Source organism: Hemitrygon akajei, chromosome 7 (genome assembly GCF_048418815.1).
Source record: "Hemitrygon akajei chromosome 7, sHemAka1.3, whole genome shotgun sequence".
NCBI lineage: Eukaryota > Metazoa > Chordata > Chondrichthyes > Myliobatiformes > Dasyatidae > Hemitrygon > Hemitrygon akajei.
This window is the reverse complement of record NC_133130.1, coordinates 9,811,174-9,825,488: the sequence shown is the minus strand read 5'-3', so window position 1 is coordinate 9,825,488 and position 14,315 is coordinate 9,811,174. Positions and strand designations below refer to the sequence as shown.

General features: G+C 43.8%; 1 long non-coding RNA gene across 1 annotated transcript in view; it reads left to right on the top strand.

Annotated features, from left to right (window-relative positions):
* Positions 1-14,315, top strand: part of LOC140730217 (uncharacterized) — an 82,142-nt gene that overhangs the window by 66,322 nt on the left and 1,505 nt on the right. The window contains exon 8 of the long non-coding RNA XR_012099540.1: positions 1,272-1,425. This is a non-coding gene — a long non-coding RNA (uncharacterized lncRNA). The remainder of the gene's footprint in view (positions 1-1,271; positions 1,426-14,315) is intronic.

The window sequence follows — 14,315 nt, the reverse complement described above, 5'->3', positions numbered from 1 at the left end:
TGTTAAAACATTTACAGATGACATGAAGATTGGTGTGTTGTGGATAGAGTAGATGTTTGGCATAAGTTACAACAGGACTTTGATAGGTTGCAGAGCTGTGCTGAACAGTGGCAGATGGAGTTCAACCCAGAAAAATAGGAAGTGTTTGACTTTGGATGGTGGAGGGTTAACGGCCGGATTTTTGGGAGGTTGGATGAACAGAGGGATCTTGTTGTCCACGTCTATAAATTTGCTGCCTGAATCAAAAGAGTTGTTAAGGAAGCATATGGTGTGTTGGCCAGTAGCTTGAGTTCAAGAAACTCAAGGTGGTGTTGCAGCTCTATAAAACCCTGGTGAGGTCACACTTGGGGTATTGTGTTCAGCTTTAGTCGTCTCATTGTAGGAAGGATTTGGAAGCTTTAGAGGGTGTGCAGAGGAGATTTACAAGGGTGCTGCCTGGATTACAGAGCATGTCTTATGAGGATAGGCTAATCAAGTTGAGATTTTTCTCTCTGGAGTGAAGGAGGGTGAGAGGTGACTTGAGAGGAGTGTACAAGATGATAAACAGTATAGATGGGGTGAATAACCAGAGCCATTTTTCCAGGGCAGAAATCACTTAACCAAGAAGGCATGATTTTAATGTGATTCACAGAAAGCATAGGGGAGGGGTATCGGAGGTTTTTTTTACACAAAGAGTGGTGGGTGTGTGGAATGTGTCACCAAGGGTGGTAGTAGGGGCAGTTACAATCGGGTGATCTAAGAGACCCTGCGATGGGCAGCAGGATGATAGAAAATTACCGGGTGATGTTGGAGGGCAGGGTTAGATTGATCTTGGAGTAGGTTAAAATGTTGTTACCACAGGTGGGCTGTAATATTCTCTGTTACTCACTCTCTGTCAGTGAGAGGGGTCTCTGAGGGAGCTGGATTAACATTCATTGTGATATGGCACTGGAAGTGGGGTTCACTGAGGGAGCTGGATTAACATCAGTGGGGATACAGTAAGTGACACAGGGTGCTAGTTAGCAGGAGTCACTGACAGATAGTGTGAGGGAGCTCAGTTAATGTCAATCAGTGACACAGTACACTGGGGCAGAGAAGTTACTGATGGACATTGTGAGGGTGCTGGATTATCATCAATCGGAATACCATCAGAGACACAGAGTGCTGGAAGAGAGGAGTCACTGAAGGATGGTGTAAGGGTGCTGGTTTAATGTCAGTGGGAATACATTCTGTGTCACAGGGCACTGGAATGGAGGGGTTAATGACGAATGCTTTCTTTTTTAACCTCGTAGACACTGCTGATCCTGTCTTCTGCTTATGATGTGGCTGTCGATATGGAGAGGTCTCTTGCTTGTTCTGTTTACTCTGTGGGCTGTGTCTGGTGATTTGCTGAATTGCGTAATAGAAAGAAAATGCTCCGATCTGAACGTATTTGAGAAGATGAAGGTAAGTTGCAGTGAAGCCAAAGCCTCTGTTGGCCACGATTGCAGACAAAGAACACGGTGTGCCCCTGGTCCCAGACATTGACTCTTTATCCCCTCCCATAGATGTTGCCTGACTGACTGAGTTCCTGCAGACCCTCGCCTCCCCCAGGTCTTTTCTCCTCTCCTGAACTTTACATTTCCAATTGTCTTCATTTTAGTGCACCCCTCACCTGTGGATCTTCCCCCTTTCTTCACTTTCCTCCATGGTCCACTCTCCTCTCATATCAGATGTCTTCTTCAGCCTTCACCTTTCCCACTTATCACCTCCCAGCTTCCCACTTCACCCACCCTCCCCATCACCCCATCAGCCTCTGGCTTATTCTCCTACTTAGTTTGATTTCTTCCCTGTTCCTTTCACATCCCCATGAAGTGTCACAGCCTGAAACATCGACTGATTATTCATTCCCATAGATGCTGCCTAGCTGCTGTGATGCTCCATCATTTTGTGAGTTTTGCTCGCGATCCCAGCATCTCAGAATCTCTTGTGTTGTTGGTATTTACTCTCAGGATTACCCTCATTGAACTGGACACTCAATACAAAGGTTGGGACATAATTTTACAGATGTACAGGACATTGGTAAGACCAGACCTGTGTGTTGGAAGCTTGGGATTTAGCTAGGGTGTGTGCAGAAGAAACCATGTTGCCTTGAGCAAAGGTGGCTGGGGGATAACCTTATAGAGGTTTATAATGTTACCAAAGGCATAGGAAGTCCATAAGATAGAGGAGCAGGATTAGGCCATTCAGCCCATCAAGCCTGCTCTGCCATTCCATCATGTCTAATTTATTGTTGCTCTCAACTTCATTTTCCCTCCTTCTCCCTTTGGTGTCCTGACTAATCAAGAAACTATCAGCCTCCACTTCCAATACCATGACTTTGCCTCCATAGCTGCCTGATGAAACAATTTCCACAGATTCAGTACCCTCCAGCAAAAGAGATTCTCACTGATCTCTGTTCTGAAAAGATGTCCTTGTATTCTGAGACTGTGCCCTCTGGACCTGGACTCTGCCAATATTAGAAACTTTCTCTTCACATCCACTCTATCTAGGCTGTTCAATATTTGAAAGGTTTCAAAGAGACAACCCCCCTCCTGCCCCTCATTCTTCTGAAATCCAGCAAGCCTAGATTCACATGCTATCAAACACTCCTCACATAGTAACCACTTTATTCCCAAAATCATTCTCGTCAATCTCCTCTGGACCCAGTCAGTTTTTTCCCAGGATGGGGAAGGTATGAGTCTATAACTTGAGGACATAGGTTGAAGATGGGAAGGATAGGATTTTAAAGAGGACATTGGAGGCAAGGGTTTTTTTCCCTCATAGGTCGTGTTGGAAAACTGTAGGTTTAAGGAACATGTGGACAGGTATCTGGACGAGAATGGTTTAGTAGAATATTCAGTCAAACACACTGACATTTGTACAGGAACATGGCAGGAATGGTTTAGTGGGACATTATATCAAACAATGATAATTGGACAGGTACACAAACAGGAACGGTTTGGTAAGATATTAGGTCAAATACAAGGACATTTGGACAGGTACATGAACAGGAATGGTTTAGACAATATGACATTGAGACATAGGAATTGAATTAGGCCATTTGACCCATCGAGTCTGCTCCACCATTCAATCATGGCTGATCCGTTTCTTTATCGCTCCTCAACCCTATTCCCCAGCCTTCTCTCTGTAACCGTTGATTCCATGGCTTCATGGATTGAAAGAACCAATCAATCTCAACCTTAAATACACCCAACAACCTGGCCTCCACAGCTGCCTGTGGTAGCAGATTCCACAAATTTACCACCCTCTGACTAAAGAAATTGCTCCCTATCTCTATTTTAAATGACGCCCCTCTATTCTGAGTCTGTGCGTTCTTGTGCTGGACTCTCTCATCATGGGAAATATCCTTTCCATATCTACTCTGGTTTTGGCCTTTCAACATTTGAAAGGTTTCAATGAGATCCTGCCCTCATCCTTCTGAATTCCAGCGCGTGCAGACCCAAAGTCATCAAACATTCCTCATATGATAACCCTTTCATTCCCGCAATCATCCTTGTGATACTCCTCTGAATCCGATCCAATGTCAGCACAACTTTTCTTAGTTGAGGAACCCAAAACTGTTCACAATACTCAAGGTGAGGCCTCACAAATGCCTTATTGGACTTATAGACACAGCAACATATCCCTGTTCTTGTATTCTACACCTCTTGAAATGAATACTAACATTGCATTTGCCTTCCTTGCCACCAACTCGACCTGCAAGTTAACCTTCATGTTGCTCTGTACAAGGACTCCCAAGACTCTTTGCGTCTCAGATGTTTGGATTTTCTCCCCGTTTAGAAAATAGTCTGCACATTTATTTCTACTACCAAAGTCCATGACCATGCATTTTCCAACATTATATTTTGGTGGCCACTTTCTTGCCCATTCTCCAAAGCTTTTTCTTTCCACCTTGATATTGTTCACTGGGTTGCTTTCATATTTCAGCTTGTCCCTTCTAATGAGTCTCTTAGTTGCTTTCTGTATGTTTTTAAAAGCTTCCAAATCCTCTGTCTTCCCACTAATTTTTGGTTTATGGTATGCCTTCTTTTTCAGTTCTACATTAGGTTTAATGCCCCTTGTCAGACACGGTTGTACTATTTTGTCATTAGAGTATTTATTTGTCTTTGGAATACATCTATCCTACACCTTCCTTATTTTCCCCAGAAACTCAGGCCATTGCTGCTCTGCTGACATCCCTGCCAGCAGCTCCTTCCAATTTATTTTGGCCAACTCCTCTCTCATACCACTGTAATTTCCTTTACTCCACTGAAATACTGCTACATCAGACTTTAATTTCTCCCTATCAAATTTCAAGTTGAACTCAATCATATTGTGATCTCTACCTCCCTAATTGCTTCCATTTCATTACATAACATGCAATGCAGTATGCTCAATGACAAACCACCTTAAAAAGCCACCTCGGGGGATTCAACAAACTCACTCTCTTGAGATACATTGCCATTCTGATTTTCCCAATTGACCAGCATGTTAAAATGTTCCATGACTCTCTTAACATTTCAGTGGTTTAGCTAGATATTAGGTCAAGCACAAAGACATTTGGACAGATATATTGGCAGGAATCACTGAGTACAATATTAGTTCAAACAGAAGGATCTTTTGACAGGTATATGGCAGGAATGAATTATTGGGATATTTGGTCAAACACAAAGACATTTGGACAAATATATTGGCGGGAATCATTGAGTACAATATTAGATCAAACAGAAGGATAGTTGAAACAGGAACAGTTTAGACCTCATGACCACAAATAAAGGAGCAGAAATAGGCCATTTGGCTCATTGAGTCTGCTCCACCAATTTCATCATGGCTGAACCAATTTTCCTCAAAGCCCCATCTCCAGCCTTCTCTCCGTATCCATTCATGCCCTGTCCAGTCAAGAATCTATCAACCTCTGCTTTAAATATATATAAAGACTTGGTCTCCACAGCTGCCTATGGCAAAGAATTCCACATATTAACCACTCTCTGGCTAAAGAGGTTCTTCCTCACCTCTGCTCCAGCACCATGCCTCTCTAATCTGAGGCTGTGTACTCTGGTCTTAGGCTCTCCCGCCAAAGGAAGCATCCTCTCTACAGCCACAATATCAAGGCCATTCATCATTCAATAGATTTCAATGAGATCACCGCTCATTCTTCTGAATTGTAGTGAATACATGCCCAAAGCCATCAAACCTCTTCATATGACAAGCCATTCAAACCTGGAATCACTTTCACAAACTTCCTCTGAACCCTCGCCAGTCTCAGCATATTCTTTCTGAGATAAGGGGTGCAAAACTGCCCACAATACTCCAAGTGAGGCTTTCTAAAATCTCAACATTACATCCTTGTTTTTATATTCTAGTGCTCTTGAAATGAATGCTAACATTGCATTTTCCTTCCTCACCACAAACTCAACCTGCAAATTGACCTTTGGGGGATCCCTGCACATTGATTTTCAAGTCCCCTTGCACCTCCGTTTTTTCATTTCCTCTCCATTTAGAAAACAGTCAGCCCTTTTATTAGCAAACACGAGGAAATCTGCAGATGCTGGAAATTCAAGCAACACACACAAAATGCTGGTGGAACACAGCAGGCCAGGCAGCATCTATAGAGAGAAGCACTGTTGAAGTTTCGGGCCGACACCCTCGGTCAGAACCCTTCCATTACTTTGACCAAAGTGCAAACCCGAACACTTCCCGACATTGTATTCCATCTGCCATTTCTCTGCCCATTCTCCAAATCTGTTGCAGTCCCCTTATTCCCAAAATGCTTGTGGAATGCAGCAGGCCAGGCAGCATCTATAGGAAGAAGTACAGTCGACGTTTAGGGCCAAAACCCTTCGTCAGGACTAACTGAAAGAAAAGATAGTAAGAGATTTGAAAGTGGGATGGGGCGGGGAAGATCTGAAATGATAGAAGACCAGAGGGGGAGGGGTGAAGCTAAGAACTGGAAAGTTGATTGACAAAAGGGATACACATCTGGTGAAGGGAAAGGATTATGGGATGGGAGGTCTAGGGAGAAAGAAAGGGGAGTAGAGCACCAAAGGGAGATGGAGAGCAGGCAAGGTGTGATTGTGAGAGGGACAGAGAGAGAAAATGAAAAAAGGGGGAGGGATGGGAAATAAATAAATAAATAAACAGATAGATAGATAGATAGATAAATAAGGGATGCGGTATGAAGGGGAGGGGGGATTAACGGAAGTTAGAAAAATCAATGTTCTTGCCATCAGCTTGGAGGCTACCTAGACAGAATATAAGGTGTTGTTCCTCCAGCCCGAGTGTGGCTTCATCTTGACAGTACAGGAGGCCATGGATAGACATATCAGAATGGGAATGGGACATGGAATTAAAGTGTGTGGCCACTGGGAGATCCTACTTTCTCTGGCGGACAGAGTGTAGGCGTTCAGCATAACGGTCTCCCAGTCTGCGTCGGGTCACCTCACCTGGAGGTGACACTTCACCTGTGAGTCAGCTGGTGTGATATACTGCGTCCGGTGCTCCCAGTGCGGCCTTTTATTAGCCCCACCAGCCCCATTCTTCTGCCTGCTCTACATAACCCTGACTAATCCAGAAGCTTTCAAGTTCCACTTTACATATACCCAATGACCTGGACTCCATAGCTACTATGGCAATGAATTCACCACCTTCTGTCTAAAGAAATTCCTCCTCATCTCTGTTCTAAGAGACATCCTCTCCAAGTCCACTCTGTCTAAGCCCGTCTAGCACCATAGCATGCCCACAACAAATTAACCCTAATCCGTGCATTTTCGGAATGTGGGAGGAAACCGGAACACCCACACGGCCACGGGCAGAATGTTGAAGCTCCTTCCCGGCGGAGTTGGGAATTGAAGCGTAATTGGTGATCGCCATCATGTAACGCGCTGTACTATTGTACTGCCCACTTTAACCGGTTTCAGATGCAGGGACATAGATTCTGCCTGGCCTGCTGAGTTTCTCCACAGATTTTTTTGTGCTACTGACACATCCAAGCAACTGGTCTCAGCCCGAAACGTCGACTGTACTTCTTCCTATAGATGCTGCCTGGCCTGCTGCGTTCCACCAGCATTTTGTGTGTGTTGCTTGAATTTCCAGCATCTGCAGATTTCCTCATGTTTGCTCCCTTTAGTCCCACTCTTTGCCTGCTGCCAATCAGCCACTGCTATATCCATGCAAGAATCTTCCCTGTAATATAATAGGCTCGTAACTTGAAAATCAGCCTCATATTTGTCACCTGGTCAAATGCCTTCTGAAAATCCAAAGACACATCATCAACCAGTTCTCCTTTGTCTTGTTTGTTCTTCAAAGAATTCCACCAAATTTGTCAGGCAATGTTTTCCCTAGAGGAAACCATGTCGACAATGGCCTAATTTATCATGTGCCTCCAAGTATGCTGAGAACGCATCCTTAATAATTGACTCCATCATCTTCGCAACCACTGAGATCAGACTAACTGGCCTATAGTTATCTTTCTTCTGCCTCTACCATTTTGAAGAATGGTGTAACAATTTGGAATTTTCCAATCTTCCAGAACCATCCCAGAAACTAGCGATTGTTGAAAGATCATTACACATGCCTCCATGATCTCTTCCACCAACTCTTTCAGAACCTTAGGTTGTACACCTTCTCGTCCAGGTGACTTATCCATCTTCAGACATAGAAAGCCTACAGCCCACAAAGGCATGCCAAACGTCTTTTTACTATAGAAATTATCTACGGTTACCCAGAGCCCTCTATTTTTCTAAGCTCCATGTACCAATCCAGGAGTCTCTTGCTGACAGCCTATTCAATGCACACACCACCCTCTGCATAAAAAAACTTACCCCTGACATCTCCTCTGTACCTACCTACAAGCACCTTAAAGCTGTTCCCTCTCATTCTAGCCATTTCAGCCCGTTGAGAAAGACTCTGACTTTCCACATGATCAATGCCTCTCGTCATCACCACTGTCAGGTCACCTCTCATCCTCCGCCGCACAAGGAAAAAAGGCCGAGTTCACTCAACCTATTCTCATAAAGCATGCTTCCCAATCCAGGCAACATACTTGTAAATCTCCTCAGCACCCTTTCTATGGTTTCCACATCCTTCCTGTAGTGAGGCGACCAGAATTGAGCACAGTACTCCAAGTGGAGACTGACCAGGGTCCTATATAGCTATGACATTACCTCTCGGCTCTTAAACTCAATCGCATGTTTGATGAAGGCCAATGCACTGTATACCTTCTTAACCACAAAACTCCATAGCAGTTTTGAGTGTCCTATGGACTCAGACCACAAGATCCCTCTGATCCTCCACACTGCCAAGTGTCTTACCATTAACGCTATATTCTGCCATCATCTTTGACCTACCAAAATGAACCACCTCACACATCTGGGTTGAACTCCATCTGCCACTTCTCAGCCCAGTTTTGCATCATATCAATGTCCCGCTGTAACCTCTGACAGCCCTCCACACAATCGATGAGACCCCCAACCTTTGTGTCATCAGCAAACTTTCTAACCCATCCCTCCACTTCCTCATCCCGGTCATTTGTTAAAATCACAAAGAGTAGGGGTCCCAGAACAGATCTCTGAGGCACACCACTGGTCACAGACCTCCATGCAGAATATGACCTGTCTGCATCCAATCTTCGGCTGCTGTGGGCAAGCCAGATCTGTATCCACAAAGCAATGTCCTCTTGGATCCCATGCCTCCTTACTTTCTCAATAAGCCTTGCATGGGGTACCTTATCAAATGCCTTGCTGAAATCTATATACACTACCTTTACTGCTCTACCCTCATCAATGTGTTTAGTCACATCCTCAAAAATTTCAGTGAGGTTCATAAGGCACAACTTGCCTTTGAAAAAGCCACACTGACAATTCCTAATCATATTATGCCTCTCCAAATTTTCATAAATCCTGCCTCTCAGGATCTTCTCCATCAACTTACCAATCACTGAAGTAAGACTCACTGATCTATAATTTCCAGGGCTCTCCCTACTCTATTTCTTAAATAAGGGAACAACATCCGCAACCCTCCAATCCTCTGGAAATTCTCCCATTCCCATTGATGATGCAAAGATCATCAACAGAGGTTCAGCAATCTTCTCCCTCATCTCCCACAGTAGCCTGGGGTACATCTCATCCTGTCCCAGTGACTTGTCCAACTTGATGCTTTCCAAAACCTCCAGCACATCCTTTTTCTTAATATCTATAATCTCAAGCTTTTCAGTCCACTGTAAATCATCCCTACAATCACCAAGTTCCTTTTCCGTAGTGAATACTGAAGCGAAGTATTCATTAAGTACCTCTGCTGTCTCCTCTGGTTCCATACACACTTTTCCACTGTCACACTTGATTGGTCCTATTCTCTCATGTCTTTTCCTCTTGCTATTCACATACTTGTAGAATGCCTTGAAGTTTTCCTTAATCCTGTCCGCCAAGGCCTTCTCATGACTGCTTCTGGATCTCCTAATTTCATTCTTAATCTCCTTCTTGCTAGCCTTATAATCTTCAAAATCTCTATCATAACCTAGTTTTTGTACCTTTCATAAGCTTTTCTTTTCTTATTGACTAGATTTACAATAGCCCTTGTACACCACGGTTCCATACCATCCTGTCTCTTTGGAATGTAGCTATGTAGAACTCCATGCAAATGTCCCCTGAACGTTTGCAACATTTCTGCTGTATATTTCCCTGAGAACATCTGTTTCCAATTTATGTTCCAAGTTCCTGCCTGGTAGCCTCATATTTCCCCTTACTCCACTTAAACTCTCTCCTAACTTGTCTGGTCCTACCCCTCTCCAATGCTATAGTAAAGGAGATAGAATGTGATCACTATCTCTAAAATGTTCTCCCACTGAGAGATCTGACACCTGACCAGATTCATTTCCCAATACCAAATCAAGTACAGCCTCTCCTCTTGTAGGCTTATCTACATATTGTGTCAAGAAACCTTCCTGAACATACCTACCAAACTCCACGCCATCTAAGCACCTTGCTCTGGGGAGATGCCAATCAATATCTGGGAAATTAAAATCTCCCATCATACCAACCCTGTTATTACACCTTTCCAGAATCTGTCTCCCTATCTGCTCCTCGATGTCCCTGTTACTATTGGGTGGTCTATGAAAAACACCCAGTAGAGTTATTGAGTCTTCCTGTTCCCAATCTCCACCCACAGAGACTCAGTAGACAACCCCTCAATGACATACCTTTTGTGTAGCCATGACACTATCTCGGATCAACAGTGCCATGCCCCCACCTCTTTTGCCTCCCTCCCTATCCTTTCTGAAACATATAAAGCCTAGCACTTGAATTAGCCATTCCTGCCCCTGCACCATCCAAGTCTCTGTAATGGCCACAACATCATAGCTCCAGTTACTAATCCATGCTCTAAGCTCATCCGCTTTGTTCATAATACTCCTTGCAGTGAAATAGACACATCTCAAACCATCGGACTGAATACGTCCCTTCTCCATCACCTGCCTATCTTCCCTCTTGCACTTTCTACAAGTTTTCTCTATTTGTGAGCCAACCGCCTCTTCCTGCATTTCTTCTATTCAGTTCCCACCTCCCAGCAATTCCAGTTTAAACCCTCCCCAACAGCCTTTGCAAACTTCTCCATCACAATATTGGTCCCCCGGGATTCAAGTACAACCCGTCCTTTTTGTACAGGTCACGCCTGCCCCAAAAGAGGTCCCAATGATTCAGAAATCTCAATCCCTGCCCCCTGCTCCAATCCCTCAGCCATGCATTTATCCTCCACCTTATTCTACTCCTATACTCACTGTCATGTGGCACAGGCAGTGATCCTGAGATTACTACCTTTGTGGTCCTGCTTCTCAACTTTATTCCTAACTCCCTGTGGTCTGTTTTCAGGATCTCCTCCCTTTTCCTACCTATGTCATTGGTACCAATATATACCACAACCACTGTCTGTTCTCTTTCCCACTGCAGGATATCGTAGACGCAATCTGAAATATACCGGATCCTGCCACCTGGGAGGCAAACTACCATCCTAGTTTCTTTCTTGTTTCCACAGAATCTTCTGTCTGACTCCCTAACTATAGAGACCCCTATCACTGCTGCCATCCTCTTCCTTTCCCTGCCCGTCTGAGTCACAGGGCCAAACTCTGTGCCAGACGCGTGGCCAATGTTGCTTCCCCCAGGTAGGCCATCCCCCCCCCCACCCCACCAACAGTACTCAAACAGAATTAATTATTGTTCAGGCTGGACAGCCACAGGGTTACTCTCAAGTATCTGAGTCTTGCCCTTCCCTCTCCTGACTGTTACCCACTTATCTGTCTCCCGAAGCCTTGGTGTGACTACTTTCTATACTATCCATCTATCAGTTCCTTTCAGTTTCCCAAGAACCTTCTCTATAGTTATAGTTATAGTAACTTCACACATTCCATGCCCTCAATATCTGGAATTTCTACCATACTGTCTTACACCGTGAAGACTGATGCAAAATATTTATTCAGTTCGTCCTCTATTACATTGTTCCCTGTTAATACCTCTCCAGCATTGTTTTCCAGTGGTCCAATATCCACTCTCATCTCTCTTTCACACTTTATGTGTAAGAATATTGATACTAGTTCCAACACTCTGACATTTGATGGGAACCATTTAGCGAGGTATTAGGTCAAACAGAAGGACATTTGGACAGCTACACGGATGGGAACTGTTTACACCATAAGACCATGAGATATAGGAGCAGAAGCTGGCCATTCTGCCCATTGAGGCCTCTCTGCCATTCAATCGGGCTGATCTAATTCTTCCAGTCATCCCCACTCCCCACACCCCATACCTTTTGATGCCCTGGCTAATCAAGAACCTCTCTATCTCTGCCTTAAATATATCCAATGACCTGGCCTCCACAGCCGCTCATGGCAACAAATTCTACAGATTTACCACCTTCTGAATGAAGTAACTTCTCCGCATCTCAGTTCTAAAAGGACGACTTTCAATCTTGAGGTCATGCTCTCTTGTCCTGGAGTCACCTACCATGTGAAATAACTGCTTTATCTAATCTGTTCAGGCCTTTGAATGTTCAGAATTTTCCATTAGATCCCCCCTCATTCTCCTGAACTCCAGGAAATACAGCTCAAAAGCTGCCAGATGTTCCTCATACGGGAACCCTTTCATTACTAGAATCATTCCCGTGAATCTTCTCTGAACCCTCTCCAATGTCATTATATGCTTTCTAAAATAAGGAGCCCAAAACTGCACACAATACTCCAAGTGTGGTCTCACAAGTGCCTTATAGAGCCTCAACATCACGTCCGTGCTCTTATGTTCTATACCTCTAGAAATGAATGTCAATATTGCATTTGCCTTCTTCACAACTGACTCAACCTGGAGGTTAACATTTCAGGTATTTTACACAAGGACTCCCAAGTCCCTTTACATCTCTGCATTTTGAATGCTCCACCCATCTATATAATAGTCTGCCTGTATATTTCTTCCACCAAAGTGCATGACTATATGCTTTCCAACATTGTATTTCAACATTAGTTTAGTGAGATATTAGGTCAATCACAAGGACATTTGGACAGGCACATGGCCAGGAATGGTTTTAGTGAACTATTACATCAAACACAAGGACATTTGGACAGGTACACGGACAGGAACAGTTCCATACAATATTACAAGATTAGAAGGAACTTGTTTTGCCAGAGAGTGGTGAATCTGTGGAATTCATTGTCACGGGCAGCTGAGGAAGCAAAGTTGTTGTATGTATTTGAGGTGGAAGTTGATAAGTTCTTCATTAGTCAGGGTGTGAAAGTTTATTGGGGAGAAGACTGCTATGTAAAAGAAAAAAAGAGTCCACGCAGTGAACCTTGCAAGGATTCCATTTGTTAAGGTTACCTCTTTTTCCGCAAAGCCCAAGAACATCATCCCAATTCAAGGCACAATAGTAGCATAGTCGTTAGCATGACGTTATTTCATTTTGGGGTGTTCTGGAGCTCGGAGTTCAATTACTGTACCATTCCATAAGGAGTTTGTAGGTTCTTCCAATGACAGTTATGATTTCCTCCAGGTGCTCTGGTTTCGTCACACATTCCAAAGATGTACTGGTTAGAATGTTAGTTGATTATTATAAATTGTACTATTATTCAGCTAGGGTTAAATAGATGGGAAACGGATTGCTGTGTTTCATGAGCTGAAAGGGCCTATGAGAGGAAGTAGGAATGCAGGGAGCCGAGTCTCTGTACATCTTCCCCCTGAAATGCTGGGTTCTCTCAAGGTCCTCTTATTTCCTCCCACAGTCCAAAGACGTAGTGGTAGGTTAGTTGGTCAGTGTAATAGTTGTACCATCAGTAGGATAGGGTTAAATTGGGATTGTTGCGGTTTCTGGGTGGTGTGGTCAAATGGCCAGAAGGACCATTCTGTGTTGTTTCTCTAAATAAATAAAAAACACACACTCTCAACAGTTTAGGAACAGCTTCTTCATCTCCACCATCAGATTTCTGAATGGTCCAAGATCCCGTGAACACTACCTCACTAAATGGCTCTTCTTGACATTATTGATTTATTTTGTATCTATTATTGTAACTTAGTCTATTTTTATGTGTATTGCATGGTATGGTTGCAGCAAAACAACAAATGTCAGTGATCATCAGCCTGATCCTCACCCACTTGTCCTGACCTATTTCCGAGGAGAAGGTCAAACTTACCTTCTGTCCAGTAAAAGGCCACGATATATTGGCCGAGGAAACATTGTTGAACAAAGTCTACCCAAACTAAGTCTTGAGCACTATGGCAATCCCAGACTCGGTTAGGAAAGTTAAAAGCTCCACCATCACAAGCCAATACTTCTTGCAATCTCCCTGCTCTAATTTCTGTTGGTCATTGGGGCTTGCAGTACAGCCCCAAAAAGGTGATAAGCAGAGAGCTAAAGAACACTACGGCATGGAAACAGACCATTCAGCCCATCTAGTCCATTCCAAAACCATTTGCCTACTTGCACTGGGACCATAGCCCTCCATACCCCTTCCATCCATGTACCTAACCAAACTTTGCAAATGGTTGACATTGAGCTTGCATGCATCACTTGTGCTGGTAGCTTCTTTCCACACTCTTACAACCCTCTGAGCAAAGAAATTTCACCTCATATGCTTCTTAAATGTCTCACCTTTTCAAGCTTAACCCATGACCTCTGGTTGAAGCACCACCCAACCTCAGTACAAAAAGCCTACTTGTATATACACAATCTATAACACTCATAGTGTAGCAAACTCCTATCAAATCTCCTTTAAATCTTCTACATCCTGAAGAATGCTGTCCTAACCCATTTAATCTTTCCTTATATCTCAGGTCCACCAGGCGCGA